The sequence below is a fragment of the Dipteris shenzhenensis genome, chromosome 21 (genome assembly GCF_047967505.1).
Source record: "Dipteris shenzhenensis isolate YYH24624 ecotype China chromosome 21, Dip_SZ_1.0, whole genome shotgun sequence".
Lineage (NCBI taxonomy): Eukaryota > Viridiplantae > Streptophyta > Polypodiopsida > Gleicheniales > Dipteridaceae > Dipteris > Dipteris shenzhenensis.
In genome coordinates this window covers 26128079-26149533 of record NC_141616.1, presented here as the reverse complement: position 1 = coordinate 26149533, position 21455 = coordinate 26128079, and the positions used below count along the sequence as shown (strand labels likewise).

Genomic DNA, 21455 nt, shown 5'->3' with positions numbered 1-21455 from the left:
ATGTGCCAAAGTACATCATCAGCAGATCTTACTATATGACAAATAGACATTGGAGTCTATGTAACGAGTTTGCAGACAATCAAAGAGAGATTGCTGCAAGGAGTGCCCGAAAAAGGAGAAAGTGGAGAAAGTACGATCACTAAAGACTATGATTTCTATCCTTCCATAGAGTCCATAGTGCCCAGTAGCAAACCCGAGTGAAAAATAGGTCAAACTCCTGTTTGGGTGGGTGAATCCCAAAAAGCCAGAAAAGCTTCCCAAAGGTAGCATTAGGAAATCTAGTTCTCAAATGCTGCCCAAGGAGACCCAAGAAATCACGGGTGTGGGAGCAATGCCAAAGAAGATAAGGCACGGACTCCCACGGAGCCAAACATCTACGGCAAACAACCGGAGCAATATGTCTGCGTGCCAAAAGCTGCCTAAACGGAAAAATCCCCAGCAAAACTCGCCGCGAAAAAACCTGTCAAAGGGGAATTTTAGAAGTCCAAATCTGCCGCAATCTCTTTCGCCAGCACTTTGCAGGACGATTCATTTGCCAAAGCTGATTTGCCTTGTGTGAAACCTAGGGCGGGGGCAAAAGAACTTTATATAAAGAAGATACAGTAATGTGGGACAGCCTCAAAAGACGGCATGACGACCCTGGTGAATGAAGAGTCCAACGGTCCTCAAGCTCTAGTGGCGGTATCGGCTGAAAATGCTGAAGCATATAAGTAATACTGTGCAATATAGAACGATAATGCATGCCAAGGCCATATTTTGCAGCAACCAAAGGAAAAGAAAGGAGGGTGCCATCATCATGAATGACATCTGCAACCGAGTGGATCCCTTTAAAACTAAGGAAGTATGAACGTCTAGGCTCCTTCAAGGCCAACGGAGTGGCAAAAACCCTTGACCAATGTATGCTCTCAGCTCTTAGAGAATTTCCCTGCAATGAATCCTTGCCATGCCATTCCAAATTTGAGAGGATATGTTTTCAATCCATTAACATGTTGGAGACCAGAGGACAGCCTTTGACCTTGCCATCAATACAACCCAAAAGAAAGTCCCACTGAGTGGGCTGGGAGTATCCAAAAGCAGGGGTGGTGAGTTGTAAGAGCAAATGGCGCATCATGGCAGCCCAAGGTTGAGAACCTTGCATGAATTGTAGCATTATTTTCCCCTTATGGGCAAGAATATGCACATGAATGTTAAGATTATTCACACCCCCATGCATCTTTGGCGAATAGAGATGCTGCACCGAAAGCAATCTCAAACTTCTTTTACCATTTTTTGAGCGCCAGAAGGTTTCCATAACGGTGGACATAAAAGATGTAAGATTTCCCTTGCTAAACATAATAAAAGGCAAGTAGAACTGAATATATGCCACCAAAATAGATTGAACAATTCGTAGCCTGACATGCAATGGCTAAGTTGCTAACTTCCAGTATTCAAGCTTTTTCTTCAGTTTTGCAAGTATCCAGTCAGACTGTTGGTGAGGAGTAATCATCCAACCCAAGGGGTAACCAAGATGGCGAAGCAGCTGAGTGGGTTGGACAATCTCCCCTGGCCATAAAAGAGTATGCCAGTCTTTGGAATGCAACGGCAACAACTTAGATTTTTGAAAATTCACATGAAAACCAACAACCAGACCATATAAATGCATCAAGGAGGAGAGATCGCGCTCTGAGGAGTAAAAAATGAATCATCAGCATAAGCTTGAGCAGCCAAAGTGCTGCTTCCGTGAATCTCTAACCCATGCAGCATGTTTGTTGCCACCAGATGATCCATGTATTAAAGCATTGGCTATAGCATCTAGAAGTGCACTAAGCGAACAGCTGTGACGAACCGAACAACGAAAGAGTCCATGCTTTAGAAATATCCCCATACAGTATGCAAGGAGCTTTACTGTCACTGTAGAGCCAATAAATAACATGCTGCAATTTCTGGCTAAAACCTAATGCATGTATAGTCTGTGATAGAAAATCCCATTGGATTGTGTCAAATGCCTTGGCATGTCAACTTGCAATAATAAGACATCTTGCTCTGTGTATCTGGCATATTCTATTCCAACATAGGCATTTGCAATATTATCAGTGACATGCACAAGCGTGCGCGCACACACTTTTTTTTTAGTGAAAGCTTTGATTGAGTATATTATAGGAATAGTCACCTCAGAAAAGAGGCACTAGAAAATACATCCATCAACTGAAGATCTCAGTATAAGCCAAATATACATCTTGATCTATCTGGCGAGTCTGAAAGCAATCAAAGAAAGATTGTTGCAGAGAACACACACACACATACAAACACACACACACACACACACACACACACATCCGCGCGCGTTTTCCCTGCCTACCAAGGAGTAAAAATTCTTTTTTTACAGAGTCTAGGCATTAGTAGAGGCCATGTACCATCTGAGGACTAGCAAGGTATTCCCTGCTACTATGGGTCGAGATCAAGTAGGTCCAATGGACCCCTCATAGCTGCATTCTCCTCACTCTCAAAAGATCCCATGAGGACTAGGGAGATAGGGCTTGAGAGCTCTCTTATTCCATTCAATTCATTAGCCGCTAATGTGTATGGCACAATTAGCCACATGTTCACACATGATGGTTATCCTATGGGACTTCAAGCCCCCAATTAGCTACATGTTCACAGATGAGGGCCTAAAGCGCCTTATCCCATGTATTCAATTCATTTAATTGCATAGTACCTTTCCAAGCTATGAGGGGTTGGCCTCCGACCCAACAATTCCCCCTATAGGCCAAACCCAAGTAGTGATGGCTCCTCAGGATCTACTGGCTTGGAAATCCCTAAATTGCTACGTGCCCCCCTTTTGAACCATCTGCATATTGCCACTATCAAGTGCCATGATTGCTTGGCATTATCGTGTCCGAGCATGATCGTTCCTGCTAGAGCCTAGAAGGCCAAATTATCATGAGATGCCAGCAGCCGGATGGTATCACCTCAAGCTGCCGAAAGCTGTCATAGCAGGATTTTCTGCCACCCTATCAATGCTATGCCGCCACAGGTTGCCATGCTGCGACAAGAGCAAGCCATAGATCCTTTGTCACAGGCCCCGATGCCCAGCAATAGCCACCTGCATCTGTCTAGACACGCAGCCAAACTGCTAGAGCCGCAACTTGCTCAGCCCACATGTTATGTTTGCTTGCCCTATGGGTGTTAGTCCACCAAACAGAGCCTATGCTTCGATACTACTGTAGAGTCTAGGATGTAGTATAGGCCTTGTGTCATCTGTATACCCATAAGGTAGGTCCAATGGACCCGACAGAGGGATTTAGAGCTCTTATATTTCATCCCTAATGTATATGGGACTGTCTAGCCCCTTGTTAGCTGCATCTTCACATATGAGGGCCTGTAGCCCCTTATCTTATGTATTCAATTTCTTTAATTGTGCCATATTACCCTTTTAGGCTACGAGGGGTAGGTCCATGACCCAGCATCCCTCTATCGGTGGATATTTAAGACCAGTCTTGGAGTCCTTCAACACTTCAACGGCTTTAATTTTCATGGAGGATGGTGTACCAAAGGTTTTTGTGGTTATTGAGGACCTGGAATCCCTTCCTCATAAAGATTATTTGGGGGACTTGGGAGGAAGGAGAGCCCGAGAAGGTGGAGGTGGGACTTTTACCTGGTTAGTGTCTTTGTTGTAGAGGGTTTGATTACTTGGCCAGGACTTGCCCTTGTTTCACATGACACCTTTTCCCAAAAGGGGTATACTATTTCCATCAGCAGTGGACTTGCCCTTGTGTCCTATGACCAAAAAGGGGAATACCTTTTTCGCATCAATAGCCCGCAAAATGCATCCATACACCTCAACCACATGTCCCTGTAGGTTCGTGCTTCAATGACCACCAGTTTGGACCAAGGTTGAAGGGGAGAAAGAAGTAGGTATGCAACTGAGAACATGAAAGGATCCTCAAGTTGAGAAAAGGTGAGGATCAGGCCACAAACTAGAATGGACGTGGAGCAGATTGGAGATCACGGACAAGACGATAGAGTTGCATATTCCATAGCCACCCCAAGTGCTTTGGCCCCAAAAGAGGAACCACCGCCCCCCCCCCCCTGGCCGGCAAACAAGCCCCGAACAAATCCTCATGCACTAGACCTCTATAGGGTTATAGTGCAGCCACCTCAACATCCTCCTTTGGAACCAGTTGCCCCCTTCCCTTGGAAAGGCACTACGACTCTCTCCTTTCCCTCGGATATCAAAGCCTTGACAGATCCGCCTCTAGCTGACCACCTTTGTCCAACCAAGCCTCTAGTTGATACCACACGTGGTCCCATACTTTAGGCACCCTCAAGACTTGCCTTAGTCAAGCCCCTCATCCAATCTCTCCCCTCAACCCCTATCTCTCTAAAGCCCCTTGCAACATGTCCCTCCCTCGTGAGGTAAGTAGCTCCCTCTAGGTGATACTCTAGTCTTTGGTGTGGCCTCGTCCCTTGCCTCTACATCTTCTTCTCAGAGCGGTGGGCCCCTAGAGTTTTGTCGCATAGGGCATCCTCTATTGACAAAGTTCTAGCACCAGGGCCCATGAAATCTATGTGTAGGTCTTGCAAGACTTGCCTCATACTCTAGAGGTGATGATGATGTTTCTTCATATTTGGAAGGGTTGCGTGTTGGAGGCAGTGGGCAGACTTTTTGGTGCATGCTACTTAATGTATGCTGCATGTGGTACAAAGATTTGGACCTCGAATCCCTATGATATTTTTGGAACCAAGAGATATGGATGCTTGGCAAGCGGTTGGGACCCATAGGCCAGATACTGCCACTATGCATGGATTTAGAGCCGTTGATGATAGGGTGTTTACCCTTTAGATACCAAGAGTTGGGAAGATTATTGGTCTCGTTCCATTTGAATGGGGAACCAAGCTCGGATGACTCTTTGATCTGTTGGGCAAAGAAATCATGACAATATGGAGCTATCTACATTAACTCAGCGAATGTCAGACTGACTTGCGTGTTCTTTGAATATTTCTCATGCTCGGGCTTCCTCTGTGCTAGGTTTTGTTGAAACACACATTTCTGATGCATTTGCCTTAGATTTTGAGGATTCCTCTTGCTTTGTGATGGACTGTTGAAAATTTTCGGGCATTTCCACTATTGGATCTTTCCCCTTTAATTCCCTTGCAATTTTAGCAGAGCCAACTCCTTTTGAGCCTTCTAATTAATGTCTTTATTTGAATAATCCATGTCTGCAGTGGTTGAGACTGATCCTTTTGACTGAGTAACCACTTGGGCATCAACTTTATCGACTACAATTGCTCAACATTCTGGATCCACTTCCTTTCTTTCCATATTAGTTTTGAGAAATTTCAAATGTTTAGCCTCGATTGGACAATTAGAACGTAGATGATTTTCTCCATAGCAAAAACGCTTGTTCTTAGATGGATTTGTTTTCTCCTTACCATTTTTACCTTTTTCCTTCTGCTCGAGACGTGGTGTCTTACCATTTGGTGGTCGAGCATTAGTTGCTGTCACTTGGTTCTTTTAGCAGGGCTTTGCCAGTAAAATCAGATCACTTAGAAGTTGGGAGTCAAGGCCTCCACACTGAGGGCCTAGGCCTACAAGGTGGGGTTGGAGCTCGTGAGGTTGCTTGTGTGAGACCTGCAACGGAAATGAACGCAAGAGAGAGAGAGAGAGAGAGAGAGAGAGAGAGAGAGAGAGAGAGAGAGAGAGAGAAAAGAAAGAAAGAAAGAAAGAAAGAAAGAAAGTTTATTAAAGTCTTCGGAAGGGTCTATGAGACTGCGAAAAAACCTGAATACAATGAGCTGTGGTAGTGGAGCTACTAAACAAGCGTCCACACCAATGCAGAATGGAATAAAATGCAAAATGGCAGTACTAAGTCCTAAGTACAGCATAGTCATATCCCGACTATATATGTATATATATATCAATCTCAGCATCATCGTTGGCATCACCATCATAACCGTCATCATCATCATCGTTGTCAGTAATAGAACATCAGGATGGATGAGGCTGTGGAAGCGGGGGCATGAGGTCAGCAATACAACGCTGTCGCCCCCTCAAGGGTGCAGTCCTGGTACGTCTCCTGGTCGTAGCTCTGCATCTAACCGAGGCCACTGTGACCCCCATAAAGTGCCATGACAGCCCAGAGGATCTCCTGGTCGTAAACCAGATCCTGTAGGCGTCGTAAGAGCCGGGCTCTCGGAACGGTGTCAAATGCTTTGCGGAAGTCCACAAAGCAACAGTAAACCCTCCGCTTCCGTGCCCTCGCCCCCTCGATGATACATCTGAGTGCGAGAATGTGGTCCATGGTCCCATGATCCCGCCTGAAACCAGCTTGTCCCGCTGCTTTGAGTCCTCGACACTCCGCAAATCTGCTGACCTCAGAATCAAGTACTGATGCATAAATCTTGGACATGACATGTCCAATCATGATGGTCTTGTAGTTCTCTGGGTTCATGGGATCCCTTGCCTTGTGGATGGGTGAGATAGTGTTGATGGTCCAGGTGCGTGGAAACCCATTGGCCCAGATGCCTAATGTTATGCTTGTGAAAGTGGAGCGTAGCAAGGCTGATGCATGGGTTATGGATGCCAAAGCTTTTTGGGAGGTATCTTGTTTCGTGTAGAAACATACTTTTGGTTTCCCCAAGAGATAGGTCACATAAAGGTAGTGGACTGTGGCGGAGGGCACATGTTTGGTACAGCCTCGTTGTTGATTAGGCAAGGGTCGAGAATCCATGCTTGAGATGGAAAATGCTCCTAAAACCTGAAGAGGGACTGTACAGGTGTGACTGCCATAGTGTTTGTTGTGTTGAGATGCAAGTTCTCTTATGGGAAACAGAATGATGTTTCAGGATGTATGCTACCAATAGGGCAAGAGACTATAGGTAGTGGCAGTCCTGGACAGTGGAGAAAGCTCCTGTATGCTCTCTCTTTCTGCTTTGGGTAGATAGGTAGCTATTTGGGCACTAATGATAGCTATGGGAAACTGTGTGGCCAGGGGTGGTTACTAGTAACAGTTCCAGGCTGTAGCCAAGCTTTCTGAAATAGGAATGGAGGCATATTGCCAGGGTTAGTGAGAGCAGTGAACAACAGAGGCTATGCAAGGTATGTGAATGCCTAGTGGGATGTGGAATGCCCCACATGCAAGAAAGAATGTATCCTTTACGTAGCCTAGAATTCAAGGCCTCTCACTTAATTAAAGAAAAACCGAAAGGGGCGCCAAGGTTTGGGGCCAATCTGTGTCTTAGAAAACGGCTTCATTAAATAGCTTGGCTAAGATCGGGGCTAGGAGGTTAATCCCATATGCAACGAACTCAGTGCATAGTCCCTCACGATCCTTCGCTCGGCCATTATGAAGTTTCATTACGGCATCCTTTACCCTCCCCCTCCCCCTCCCCCCCTAGTGAAGAGGCTGCAGGATGTGGGGCGTGGCATATGTGATAGGTTAGGGGCTGGCTGATTTGGGATATCATAGAGCATGCGTGCATAATCAGACCACACCTGAGTGTCAGTGAGTGGTGGGGGGACCGTCCCTCTAGAAATCTCCGCCAGAAGTCTTTAGAGTTGTTACTGAACAGAATGTTCAGTAGCTCCTCCTCGATCCAACGCACGAAGTCAAGTTTCTTCCTGCATACCAGACGGCGGTACTCGCGTAGCGTCGTTGATTTGCTTGGAAGGCTGTTTTTTGTTTCAAATCTGAGCTGACAACGTAAAGCCTTACACTCAGCATCGTACCAGCTATTACAGGGTACGGTTCCAGGAGGTGGTGGATGGGTGGAGCGGGTGGTGTGGGGGAAGGTGGGAAGAGCAGCCTCGTGTAGTGAGCGAGTGACTAGGGCAGCACAGTCTTCTAGTAAGGTATAAAGTCAATGTATGCGAGAAGAATGTACAGACGACCAGAGTAAGTAGGTGAGTGATCGCGATCAAAGCGTATATCATGGTAAGTGGAGTAGGAGCTCAACGGGGTAGAAAGTGCTGTGCGGTGGGGGGTAGAAATGCTAAAGAAAAGATAGGTATGGTTAGCCTCTAGAGGGAGAGCTGCTATGGTAAAGTCAGTGATGCGAGATGTGAAGGCAGGGGATCCCATGATGTAGTCCACAACACTGAAGCCTCCCCCATGTGGAAAGCAAGTGAAGCCACCTGATGCGGGCCATCTATCAAGACCATTATAGATAATGAGATCATGTATCCTGCCAAGGTCTAATAGTGCCTGTCCATAGGATGTGAACGGTCCTCGTCTGTCAGCCAAAACTCGTAGCATACCTGCCTCCTCAAGTTCAATGTCTGGCAGTAGAGTGGAATCATCCTTGAAGTCGAAGAGTGGCACTTGACGAGCGCCTGTTCTCGCGTTGAAGTCCCCAACTAGGAGGACTTCCGCACGGCTAGAGAAGTCAACGATGGACTGATAAAGAGAAGCAAATGGGGATGTCTCATCCTCTCCTTGAATATCTCTGGCAAAGCAGGAGGTCTCGGGGGGGAAGTAGCAAACTGCGATAAACAAATCCCGGCATGTGTTGGATCCGAATTCAGAGAAACTTGGAGTGTGGATCTCTCTACTTCACTGAGATGATACCCAAAAGTGTGGATCTGTAAAGGACGACTCCTCCTGATCCTTGAACCCCTGCTGTATCCCTCGTCTCATCTCTGTAGGCAGACTCCCATGTATACCCGCTGACTGCTGGTAGTGGGCGCTCTGGACTCTGTTGTGTCTCTGTGTAATAAAAGACTACGTCGTGACCTATATATGGATCAATCACCTATCCAGTGGGATTCACAAGATAGGGATGTACATCCAGGACAGAGAAATGTGCCGCAAACTCAACAAGAATTTGAACAGATGGTACGCACTCGTATACAAGAGCTGGAAAATCTCAAAAGGGATCCCAGGGCTCAGCATTTGTTTCAAGCAGAAGCTATGCCTAATCCAGTATATGACGTGCCAATGCCAGAGGCACACTCTCGTGTACAGTTTGAGAGAGAGAGAGATCTCATAGATCTCATAGGAGACGGTCCCATAGTAAAAAGAGATCGAGGCATCATCACCGATCTCCTAGTCCATCACCGTCTACCTCGAGTTCGACTTCTGTATCTTCTTCTTCCTTATCAGATAAACCATCTAGGAAAAGAAGAAAACACAAGAAGTCTAGGAAGAGAAAGTCTTCCAAAGAGACCAACGAATTTAAAGAGGGAGGAAAATCTGTCAAGTTTATGACCTACAATGGACAGTATGGTCATACAGACAAAGCATTGCAGTTTATCAGACAGTTTGATGCTGCATTCGGTACAGAAAAATTTTCAGAATCCTCCAAGTTAAGAATGGTCAGTTTACACTTGACAGCAACGGCTAGTGCATGGTGGAGTGCACAGACCACAGATGGGTCAGCCCCAAGGAAGTGGAAGGACTTTAAGAAAGCCTTCTACCAGCAGTTTATGCCTAAACAGTTTAGAGACCATGTTCTTCAAGACTGGGACAGCTTGCACATGGATGCAGGAGATACAATGGATGGGTACAACCAAAAGTTTTGGGATGCTTATTTGCAGGTTGCACCTTTCAAAAAGATCTCCAAAGGCACCCAAATGAGGAAGTACAGAGCAGGTCTCACTCCAAGAATTCAGGCAGTAGTGAATGCTTTGGGGGCAAAGAATATTCAAGATCTTATGCATTCAGCTTCAGGAGCGAGTCTTGTGCCGCTACAAGATCCATCTACAGTGTCATCCTTGCATGCAGGACGTGCTGATAAAAAGAAAACTGATTTTCCAAAATCAGAAAAGAAAGAGTATCCCAAGGCTGAAAAGAAAGGATTTCAGCCTCAGAAGCCGAGGGGTACTCAGTTTTCAAAGACTTATAAGGGCAAATCTCTATTCACCCCTGAACAGATAGCGGAATTCCGTAGAGATGGGAAATGCTTCAGGTGCGGTAAAGAGGGGCATGTGGCTGCCCAGTGCCCAGAAAAGCCTGCAACATCGAAGGGAAAAGAGGCAAAGAAGCCACGAGGACCGCAAAAGCCAATGGCGGGGGGAATTCCTGACATACTGGGTCATGCTTTGAACCCAGAAGAACGAGAATTGCTGCTATCATGGGGCAAAGTTAGAGACCAGCAAGCGCTAATATTATTTGATCCAGGGGCTACTGATAATTTCATATAAGAGGAACTAGCCCTGAGGCTGGGAATAAAGACGGAGGAGTTAGGCAGGGTTTTGGATGCCGATCAAATGTTGTGGGAATCCTGTGCCAGTTACTCCCTTGATAGGGAAGCTCCTTCTTCATGTTCAGAGTTATGTGGATCAGGAAGACTTCTTCATTTCTCCACTGAAACATTATGATGTAGTTTTGGGGATGCCTTGGTTTCACCGCAAGGCAGTGAAGTTGACTCTTCCTGAAAGAGTGCTGGAGTTTGTGCATAGAGGAAAAAATCAGCGTTTAATTGCCAGGAATAAAGGGGACACTATCCCCATTGTATCTGATGTTTCATGCGGTAAAGCAATAAAGTCTGCAATTTCTGCATACATGGTTTTTGTAAAAGAAAAAGAGAATGATATGCATGCTAAAATGAAGGATGCAGACAAAGATAAGTTTCAGTTTCTTGTAAACTTTAAAGATTGCTTTTCTGATGTTTTGCCAGGGGAGTTACCCCCAGAGAGACCAGAAGATCATCAGATAGAGTTAATGTCTGGTAGTGAGCCACCAAACAGACCACCTTATAGAGTCAGTGGGATTCAGAGAGAGGAGATTATGGCTCAGGTACAGGACTTGCTGTCCAAAGGGTTGATTCAGCCCAGTTCGTCTCCTTTTTGTTCCCCTGTACTATTAGTACAGAAGAAAGATGGTTCATTCCGTATGTGCGTCGATTATCGCGCACTGAACAAAATGACCATCAAGAATAGATTCCTTATTCCGTGCATTGATGATGTCCTGGATCAGTTAAATGGAGCTTCAGTTTTCAGCAGGATAGACTTAAAGAGTGGCTACCACCAAGTGAGGATACAGCCTCAGGATGTGCACAAGACAGCATTCCGCACTACATTCGGGTTGTATGAATACTTAGTGATGCCTTTTGGGTTGACAAATGCTCCAGCCACATTCAATAGAATGATGGATCGCATCTTCCGGAAGTACAGGCATTTTATGGGTACTTTCTTTGATGATATCCTAGTTTTTTCTAAGACAGAAGAAGAGCACAGAGAACATCTTGCTATAGTGTTTCAAGAGCTGAGAAATCATCAGCTCTATGCAAACAGCAAGAAAAGTGAATTCTTCTTGGAAGAAATCCACTATCTGGGGCATATAATATCCAAGAATGGGATACAAATGGATCCAGCGAAGATCCATGCCATTCAGGAATGGCCAGAGCTGAAAACTGTGCATAAAGTTCGAATCTTCTTAGGCCTGTGTTCTTACTACAGAAGGTTTATCAGACATTTTGCTGATATCGCAGCTCCATTACATGACCTTACTAAGAAAAATGCAGCCTTCACATGGGGATTATCACAGAAGAAAGCATTCAATACACTCAAGGAGAAGTTGACTACAGAGCCTATTCTGGTAGTCCCGGATCTTTATCAGTCTTTTGATGTGGATTGCGATGCTTGTGGAGAATGTGTTGGGGCTGCATTGCATCAGAATGGTCATGTAGTAGCGTATGAAAGCAGGCGACTTCGGGATGTAGAAAGATATCTAGGAATCTATGAGAAAGAGTTATTGGCTGTAATTCATGCCATTCATACATGAAACACTATCTTTTGGGTGCAGATTTTACTGTCAAAACAGATCACCAAAGTCTGAGATACTTTTTGACTTAGACCAAGCTTTCCGAGAAGCATATGAAATGGGCAAACATGCTGTCAATGTATCATTTTCAGATTGTCCATACTCCAGGAATTCGGAACAGAGTGGCAGATGCCTTGTCCCGAAGACCCCAGGTCAATAATGTAACTATTGCTTATCATCAGGACCTGGAAGGCATGAGGGAGCAATATGCTCATGATTCTGATTTTGGTGAAATTTTACAGCAAATGCAAGAGGGGCAATCCACCAGTCACTATTCCCTGAAAGATGGGTATTTAATGAAAGATGATTGCCTATGCATCACCCAGGAGATGAGGAAAAAGATTTTGGGGGAATGCCATGCACCTCCCTATGCTGGACATAGAGGAATTACAGCAACAACTCTAGCACTAGAGAGGTATTTCTTTTGGCCAGGAATGCGGAAAGATATAAATCAGTTTGTTACTGAATGCCTTACGTGTCAGAAAATGAAGTATGATAGACGGAAGGCACCTGGCCTACTTATGCCTCTTCCCGTGCCTCAGGCACCATGGAAAAGTATTACAATGGACTTTATTTTTGATTTGCCGAGATCAAAGTCAGGGAATGATGGGATTTGGACTATCATTGATAGATTCAGCAAGCAAGCTCATTTCATTCCGGCTCGCAAAACCATAAAGGCAGATCATATGGCTAAGCTTTTCATGGCACAAATTTTTAAACATCACGGTATGCCTAAGTCCATTGTTAGTGATTGAGATCCCAGAATGACCAGTCTATTCTGGAGAGCTTTATTTGATAACATGGGGACGAATCTGAATTTTTCTTCTTCTTTCCATCCCCAGACAGATGGTCAAAGTGAAGTAGCAAATTCTACAATTTTGGATATGCTGAAATGCTACGTGGTTGACCAAAGTTCAGATTGGGAAAAGTACCTACGGTTAGTAGAGTTTGCTTACAATAATACAGTACATAGCTCTACAGGGAAAGCCCCTTTTGAAGTCATATATGGGAAGGTGATTTTGCCCCCTATATTGAGGACCAAAGATGAAATATTTGCAGCTGATCAGTTTGTGAGAGACCTCCAGACAGCCTACAGCCAAGTCCGGACAGCAATTGAAAGGTCTCAAGAGAAACATAACAGAGCTGCAGATAAGCATAGGAGACAATTAGATCTCAAGGAAGGGGATTGGGTACTTTTGAGGTTTGAAAAAGCTAGGCTCCGCAAGTTTAAAGGCAAACAGAAAGTGTATGCAAAGTTATCTCCCAGATACTATGGCCCTTTCAGGGTTACAGAAAGAATAAATGAGGTTGCATACAGATTAGCATTGCCAGAGCATTGGAGGATTCACAATGCATTCCATGTGAGTCTTCTAAAGAAATTTCAGGGACCAGAGCCTATAGAACCAATATCAGAAGATCCACCAGAAGTGGATGAGCTGGAGGAAGTCCTTCAGCCAGAGCAAATTGTGTACCATATTGTACGTAAAGACCCTCAGGGTAAGGAGTTTTACAGGTATCTTGTAAAATTCGAGAATTATACAGCATTAGATGCCAAGTGGATGGACGAAGACATGTTATCCGATCATCCACAGCTTTTGGATGTTTACAAGGAAGCTTTTCAGTTGAGGTCAACTGAATAGAAGCCGAGGAGATGTCACCACAATGTAAATATCCTAAGTCAAAGTATAGCTGACCATTTATTTGATCATAATTAAAGAGTTTTATATGTGTTAAATATGGTCAAAGAGTTATTTTTAATGGTCAAAGGATTGACTATGGTCAAAGATACTTGATTCTAGTCAAGTAAACCTGACTTCGGTCAAGGAGACTTGGTTTATTACCAAGAGGGTTAACTGCGGTTAACCAGAGAACCATAGAGCTGACTACGGTCAGAGAGTGTTGACTTCGGTCAACAAGACTTGGCATGCGCCAAGAGGGTTAACCCCGGTTAACCAAGATGTGCCAACTTCGGTTGGAGAGACTTGGCTATAATTAAGGCGCCTTGACCTTTGGTCAAAGCTCTTTAATTATAATCAAGAGTGTTGACTCCGGTCAACCAGAGAATATATATATTTATTTGTATATATATTTGTTTAGATGTGCACATGTGTTCAGTGGGGACGCCCACCGTGACTAGGATTAGTCCACAGTGTGTTATTTGCATGCAAAGCGCTAACAATTAATGGGTACCATGGTGGTGCGCTTTAATTAATTGTTGCAGGTACTAGGAAGGATTATTTTTCCTAAGCGTAATGGGAGCCTGACAAGCATCTAGGAGGCGGTTCGTGTGACCGAGAGCTTTGAAGACTCCAGAATGGCCCTTAGTGGCATGTAATAGGATTTAGTCTAGATTTTAGACAAGTGGCCTGTTGCCAATTTGAATGGAGCTTGAAGCTCTTGTAAAAAAAGTGGATTATTCACGTTTGGTAATGTGGAGATTTACCAGATAGCTCTACGCTGAACTTCTGTAACAGATTTTCTCTGATGAATAAAGACCTTCGGGGGGGTCCAGCCCGACGATTTGTCCTGGGCCCTAGTGCATCTTCAGAGAGAGGGAGTGAGGGAGAGCTTTTGAGAGCATAAATTCCGTCGTTTATGAGTGGTGATAGCTGTCCTACACCCACGATTCCGGTTTCACAACATAGTGAAGATCGGGTCTAGTATGGCATAAATAAATTAAACAACCAATTGCCTGCTAATAGAGAGTCGCATCACATGCACCGTTGCCATCCTCAGATGAGAAGTGAAAAGAAGGCTCTAATGGTGTGGATACTAGTTTGCAATCCTCAAACTGAAAACGTTGCAAAAGCTGTCCAATATGCTTGGATTGTGACATCAAAATACCCCCCTCACTGCCAGCAAATTGAATGCCAGATAGTAATGCAAAAGATCAAGATCAGACATAGCAAATGTCTTCTGTAAGTCAAGCTTAAAAGCTGCAATTTGCTCAGCATGTGTCCCAGTCACAAGCATGCCATCCTCATAGAGTACTAAAATCAGCAAATCTGTCCCACACTTACGGATGTAAAGGGTAGCCTCAGTAGGGCTGTTCTGAAAGCCAAGTGTAAGCAAATGAGCATGTATCCTGGAATACCAAGCCCGGGGTGCCTGCTTCAATCCATAGAGGGCTTTCTTTAAGCGGCATACCTTACTTTCAGAACGTTTAACCTCAAAGCCAGGAGGTTGGGTAACATAGACCTCTTCCTGCAAATGCCCATGAAGAAAAGCTGTCTAAATATCAAGCTGATGTACCTCCCAATGAAAATGGGCAGCAAAAGCAATAACAATCTAGATAGTAGTGATCTTGGAAATAGGGGCAAAAGTCTCCTCAAAGTCAATACCTTGCTGCTGAGCATAGCCCTTAGCAACAAGATGGGCTTTGCAACGGTCCACTAAACGGTCATCTTTCTGTTTAATTATAACAGAGGGTTACTTTTTACTTAGGCTAAAAGTTAGTAGAAAGGCCTTTATTGGCTTGTAAGTGTTTTCTTCTTTTTTTAGGGGATACCATAAGTTGCCACATGGCATCCTAGGAGGTAATCCCATAAGCAATACTGCTTTGTACTACCCTGGGCCATACCTATATAAGGGCTCTAGTTGTACTTGGCAAGACATTCATGACTTGTACTTCATTACTGAAATAGAAATTACAGCAAGAGTTCAATACTCAACTGAATTCTAAAAAGGATTGACTTCCTCCTGTCCTTGTGCAGCCCCTTACAAGTCTCTGTTGTAGGTCCAGCCCATGACCTTCCACTCCTACATAAGGTACTTCACTACTCTAACTTTCCTGCATATTCTACCAATTTTAGGGAAGTTTACTGTCAGTTAGGAGCAGTCCTGTTGCATTGGTATCAGAGCACTTTTCGTGGGAATAATTCTTTGTCCAATCACTTTGAAATTTGGAGCATCTACTCTTGAGCCTAGGGCCTACCTCTCTACAAAAATTCAGTGCCAGCAGTACTTTCTGTTGTGAGCTGCCACATGGCAGGCTCTGAGAAACCCTGATTTTCAAAGTGCTCAGAATTTGGGGCTTCTTGCATCAGTGGAAAGCCCTTGCTTCCTTGATCATTTCTATGTGTGGGAATCCTAAAATGGTGGAGGATTGAGTCAACATTGAAGTGGTTTTCTCTCTGGAGAATTGCTCATAACTTCCCCAAACCGTCTCGGATCACCACCAGACTTAGGGAGCAGCCTCAAGAGATTGATGCGAACAGATCAAGCCAAGAATGACTTAGTTTGGTGCAGGAAAACAGCAGATCGTCACTTTCTTCAGTTTTCTGTAGTGCATATGGTCGCCTAGCTCCATGGATGCAACTGATTAAGTGTGATATTGATTTGGACTTTTGTTAATGAGCAATTCGAAATTCAGTTGCAACAGTTAGCGCAGGGTTGATATTTGCCAAAAGATCTAGCAATTTCTTGCAATCTAGGTGTAATGTTATAAATTTCTACTCCTGATTGGCTCTTTGGTTCAATCTTGGCATAAGGATCGCCTAATCAAGTGGGAAATTTCAAGTTTTCTCTCTGAAAGTTGACCTGCGAAATTAGGGCAAAACTAGCATTTGGGGCTTTTGGTATTGGTTTTTGATCAGGGCTTAAGACAGTCCATTTACTCTAGATTCAAGTCATTAAAGATGCCTGTCAAGAGGTCTACTGGTCAAGCTAGTAAGCAGCCAAATGGGTATCTTTGATTCCATCCCAGAAAAGGAACCAGTTGATGATCATGTTGTAGTTTCTGAGCCCAATGATCCTCATGTTGGTAATGTTCAAGGGGATTTAGCAGCAACTCCCCAAGTACAGCAGATCACCCTCAAACTGATGGGCAAATAGAGAGGGTTAACCGTTGGTTGGAAGAGTATCTAAGGCATTTTTGCTTTGAGACCCAAGCATCGTGGGATCAATGGTTGCATCTAGGTGAATTTTGTTATAATACCACCAAGCATACTTCAATTGGTATGAGCCCTTTTGAAGCCATGTTTGGCTGTAAAGCTCATGTCCCATCAACCATTATTGATCAAGCATTGACAAACCAACAAGCCAAGGATGATTTGGCTCACATGACTGCTCTATTACAGCAATGTAAAGATAATATGGTAAGGGCCCAAGCAAGGATGAAGGATTATGCTGATGAGCATAGGTGAGATCTTCATTTTGAAGAAGGGAATTATGTATTTCTCAGATTAGATAAGTCTAGGCATGCTTCTTTGAAAGGTAATACCAATGTTAAACTTGCTCATAGGTATTATGGACCTTACAAGGTTTTGAGGAAAGTTGGGGAAGTGGCTTATGAGTTGGAGCTCCCACCATCCTCTAGAATACACAAAGTATTCCATGTATCACTGCTCAAGAAGTATTTGGGGCCTAAGGAGCAAGTTATGGAAGAGCTACCTCCTATGGATGAAGAGGGCCAAATTGAGTATATACCTGAGAAGATCCTTGGATTTAGAGATCATGTGTTGAGGAACAAGTCCTACATGGAATATCTTATCAAATGGAGAGGTCTACCTGATGAGGAGTCTTCTTGGCAGCCATCTACAATTGTGGAGCAGTACCCTTAATTGCTTAGCTGAATTCTATGGCCAAAATTGAGTCTTTATGAGCAGATTTGATTTTCTCTTGCTATATAGCATATATGGACATGCTGCAGCCAGCATTCACTATCCTTTCTCAGATCAGCATGTCTCTCACTGGATTATATGATCAGATCTGTTATATTGAACAGCATAGCTCTTCCACCCAATTGCTTGATTTCTTGGGAATATTATATGATCCATTTACAGATCAGCATGCCTACAGGGAGGTATTTGACTGAGAAACTTCATTGTTCAGTTGATATGACCAGAATTGACCTGTTTAGGTTTACAAGGAGCATTGTATGTCCAGGTTACAACCTTTTCAAATTTGAGGACAAATTTCTATTTGAGGAGCGAGGATTGTAACAGAGGGTTACTTTTTACTTAGGCTAAAAGTTAGTAGAAAGGCCTTTATTGGCTTGTAAGTGTTTTCTTCTTTTTTTAGGGGATACCATAAGTTGCCACGTGGCATCCTAGGAGGTAATCCCATAAGCAATACTGCTTTGTACTACCCTGGGCCATACCTATATAAGGGCTCTAGTTGTACTTGGCAAGACATTCATGACTTGTACTTCATTACTGAAATAGAAATTACAGCAAGAGTTCAATACTCAGCTGAATTCTAAAAAGGATTGACTTCCTCCTGTCCTTGTGCAGCCCCTCACAAGTCTCTGTTGTAGGTCCAGCCCATGACCTTCCACTCCTACCTTTTTCCTAGAACATAAGGTACTTCAATACTCTAACTTTCCTGCATATTCTACCAATTTTAGGGAAGTTTACTGTCAGTTAGGAGCAGTCCTGTTTCATTAATCTTATAAACCCTCTTCGTTCCAATGGCATTCTTGCCAGGAGCCAAGTCACATAACTCCCAAGTGTTATTCTGATAGATAAAATCCAATTCAGCTTGCATAGCGCTCAACCAACATTCATCCTGAAAGGCATCCTTATGGTATAATGGCTCTTCATTGCATGCTATAGCAACCAAGGCGCAAGCAACCAAATTAGCATGCTCTTTCCGGACAGCTTCTCTAGTACAAAATGGCAGAGGAGTATTCTGTTTGCTGTCTTTTAAAGTGTCAAGGAGCGAACGGGGGACCTTTTTGGGCTCCTGTATTTCAGCTCTCTCCTGGTCAAGAGACCTGTGTACAATATCCTGATCAAGCTGAGGCATATCAGGCTGTAATTCATGCTGAATTTCGGACTGCACATGTGGCTGTAAATGACCAATAGGTGAAGGAGGAGCAACCTCATATGTGACATCATCATGGGAGTTTGACGGAAACAAAGGCATCAAGATGTCAGAGATCTAGAGCATCAACAATGGGCTGTTTTTGACAATCCAGCAAAGGCATAGAAGAAGATTCATCAAACTCAACATCCCTACTGACAAAATCCTTGCCCGTGTGGGGCTGGTAGAGCTTGTAGCCTTTGCTCTCTAAGCTGTACCCAATAAAACTGCATTTGGCAGCTTTATCATCCAATGTTGTGCATGTCTGAGAAGGCGCATGTGCATATGCCAAGCATCCAAATATCCTCATGTGAGAAATCTTGGGCTTATGACCTGTCCCAGCCTCATAAGGTGTAATGGTCTTCAATGCCTTTGTGGGACATGTGTTCAAAATGTAATTTGCACACATAACGGCATCCAGCCATAACTTATTAGGCAAATGCTTGCCTTTCAACATACACCTGGCCATCTCCATGACTGATCTATTCTTTCTCTCAGCCATAGGATTCTGCTGAGGAGTGTAAGGCACAGTGCATTGATGATGTATGCCATGTGAGGCAAAAAAATCAGCAAATTCCTTTGACATATATTCACCCCCCGTGTCTGTATTAATGTGGGCAATTTTCAGCCCACTTTCATTCTCTACCTAGGCAATGAAATGTCTGAAGCATGCAAAAGCTTTAGATTTGGATTTCAAGGCACAAATAGACATATATCTGGTGAAGTCATCAATAAAGTTGATAAAATAATAAAATCCCCCAAGAGCTGCAACCCGCATGGGTCCACAAGCATTACTATGAATCAAATACAGCTTGCGTGAGGCACCAACTCTCTCATCCTTGTGAAATGCATAATGGTGCATCTTTCCAAGCAAGCAAGCTTCACAAACATGCATATGTATTTTTGGAAGATCAATAACCATACTATCCTTATGTAACTTCACCAAAGCCCCAAAGTTGAGGTGTCCAAACCTCTCATGCCGTAAATGAGTATCTGCCATGGTAGAACAACCAACAGCATAGGCATATGCATTTGCAAGACCAGCATCATCCAAGCATCTGTCATAGGCATCAAGTCTGTAGAGCCCTCTAGTCAATGTCCCAGTCAACACCATGGTAAAGGCATGTGAAGAATCATAGACCGCACACCGAACACCATCAAAGAGACTTGATAGCCACAAGTAGCTATGACTGAAATAGAGATGAGGTTCTTGCGGATACCTGGTACATAAAGCACATTGTCTAGAGTGACTAGACCACCAAAAACAAAAGTAATGGCAACTTGCCCAATGCCTTATGATGCATTATTGGCACATTTAACTGTCCCCCCCTTGGATGCATGCACTAGTGAGTTGAATAACTTATGGCAGGAAGTAATGTGCTTGCTAGCACCACTATCAAAGAATCTGGCATCATATACATCAGAAGCTGTCATGCAGGCATCATGAACATAAGGATTATACTGACATGTAACAAGAAAATTCCAATGCTAGTCATGTGTAAAATTAGCTGACTCATGTCGAGAACGAGATACTGCAAGACTAGACTCTTTCTTCTTCTTTTCAGATGCAATTCTCTTCCTGCACTCATAAATATCATGCCCAGGTTTCCTGCAATAGTTGCATCTCTTTTTCTTCTTCTTATCCCATAAGAAGAAGCATCATGAGAGTGACCAGCATGTGAATGAGGGGGTTTACCAGCTGAAACCTTGCCTTTGCCTTTGGTTTAATGCTGGGTAGCAAAGGCTTGATCACTAGCCATAGAAGCATTGCGGTTTGCACTGCTTTGTTCCTCTTGTAGTAAGAGGGCAGCCAGTTGGTTGAAGGTGTTAGAAATGGATCAACACAGGGTACGCACAATGGAAGACTGATAGAATAGCCGAGGAGCTCACACAGTGTGTGTGGGGGTGGAATCACAAACTTCTTAAACTTATGTGCATCAAATGGATGTGCAGACTAGTAAATAGACAATGATCCAGCCAGATATAGAAACCACCAAAAGAATATATTTCTGTCCAATGCTATGGTCACAATACAAAAGAGAGGGATCCAAAGTCCCGCCACAGCATGGTCCTTTGATCTTACCACAAGGTACTTCTACTATCTGCTGGATATCTCTAGAACACTGAGCCTGCGTGCTCCACCTCGACCGTAGTAGACTCTCTGTCCAGAATGGTTCTCTCTACCTTACTGCATGTACTCAGCCTAGGTAGGCAGCCCTTCAAGCTTAGTCTGCAGCTCTTCCTGCTCTCCTGGTCCTCTTAGAATAGGCTCCAAGAGTAGGTCTTCTGCTGCTCCTTGCTGCTCCAGAGAATAAGTGAGGAGGCCCAAGGCCCCTCCTTTTATAGGCCCAAGGCCTGCTCCAAAAACTGACCAGTCAGCATCATTCTGGCCGACCAGTCTGCTGCTGGTCTAATCCTTTAAGGGCTCTCAAGATGGGGCCTTAGGCCCTCTATTCTATGCAAGGGCCCAGCCCCTTTGCTGGTCTGTTGGGCTGACCTGGTTGGCTCAGCCCAGCCAGCCACTATAAGAGGGCAAGGGGCCATCCCCCCTTTGCTCCTTTTTCTTCCCCTTCTGTCCTGCTGGTCCTGCCCCTGTTCAGGCTCTTTAGCAGCCCATGTGCTACCCTTTGCAGGCGCCCATTGTTGCACCACATGCAAACTCGTGTGTGCCTCTGTCAGGGGCCTGTTCCAGCCCGTACATACATGCCATGCTGTGCCTCTGCCAGGCTGCTGTTGCAGGGCACATACTTGTCCATAGTCCCTGCCTCTTGGCCCTTTCCCTGTGAGGTGCTTCCCATGTGGCAGCCCCCTCTCCACCATGAGTCCCCTGCCCACATGACAGCCAAGATGCTGTCCATGTGGCAGGCCATTCCACCTATGGTCCACCCCCCCCGATGCACTCCTCATTTG

At 44.4% G+C, this 21455-nt stretch overlaps 1 protein-coding gene across 3 annotated transcripts in view; it reads left to right on the top strand.

Moving 5' to 3' along the window:
* Nucleotides 1-21455, top strand: part of LOC147888690 (uncharacterized) — a 100783-nt gene that overhangs the window by 68646 nt on the left and 10682 nt on the right. The window lies entirely within an intron of this gene.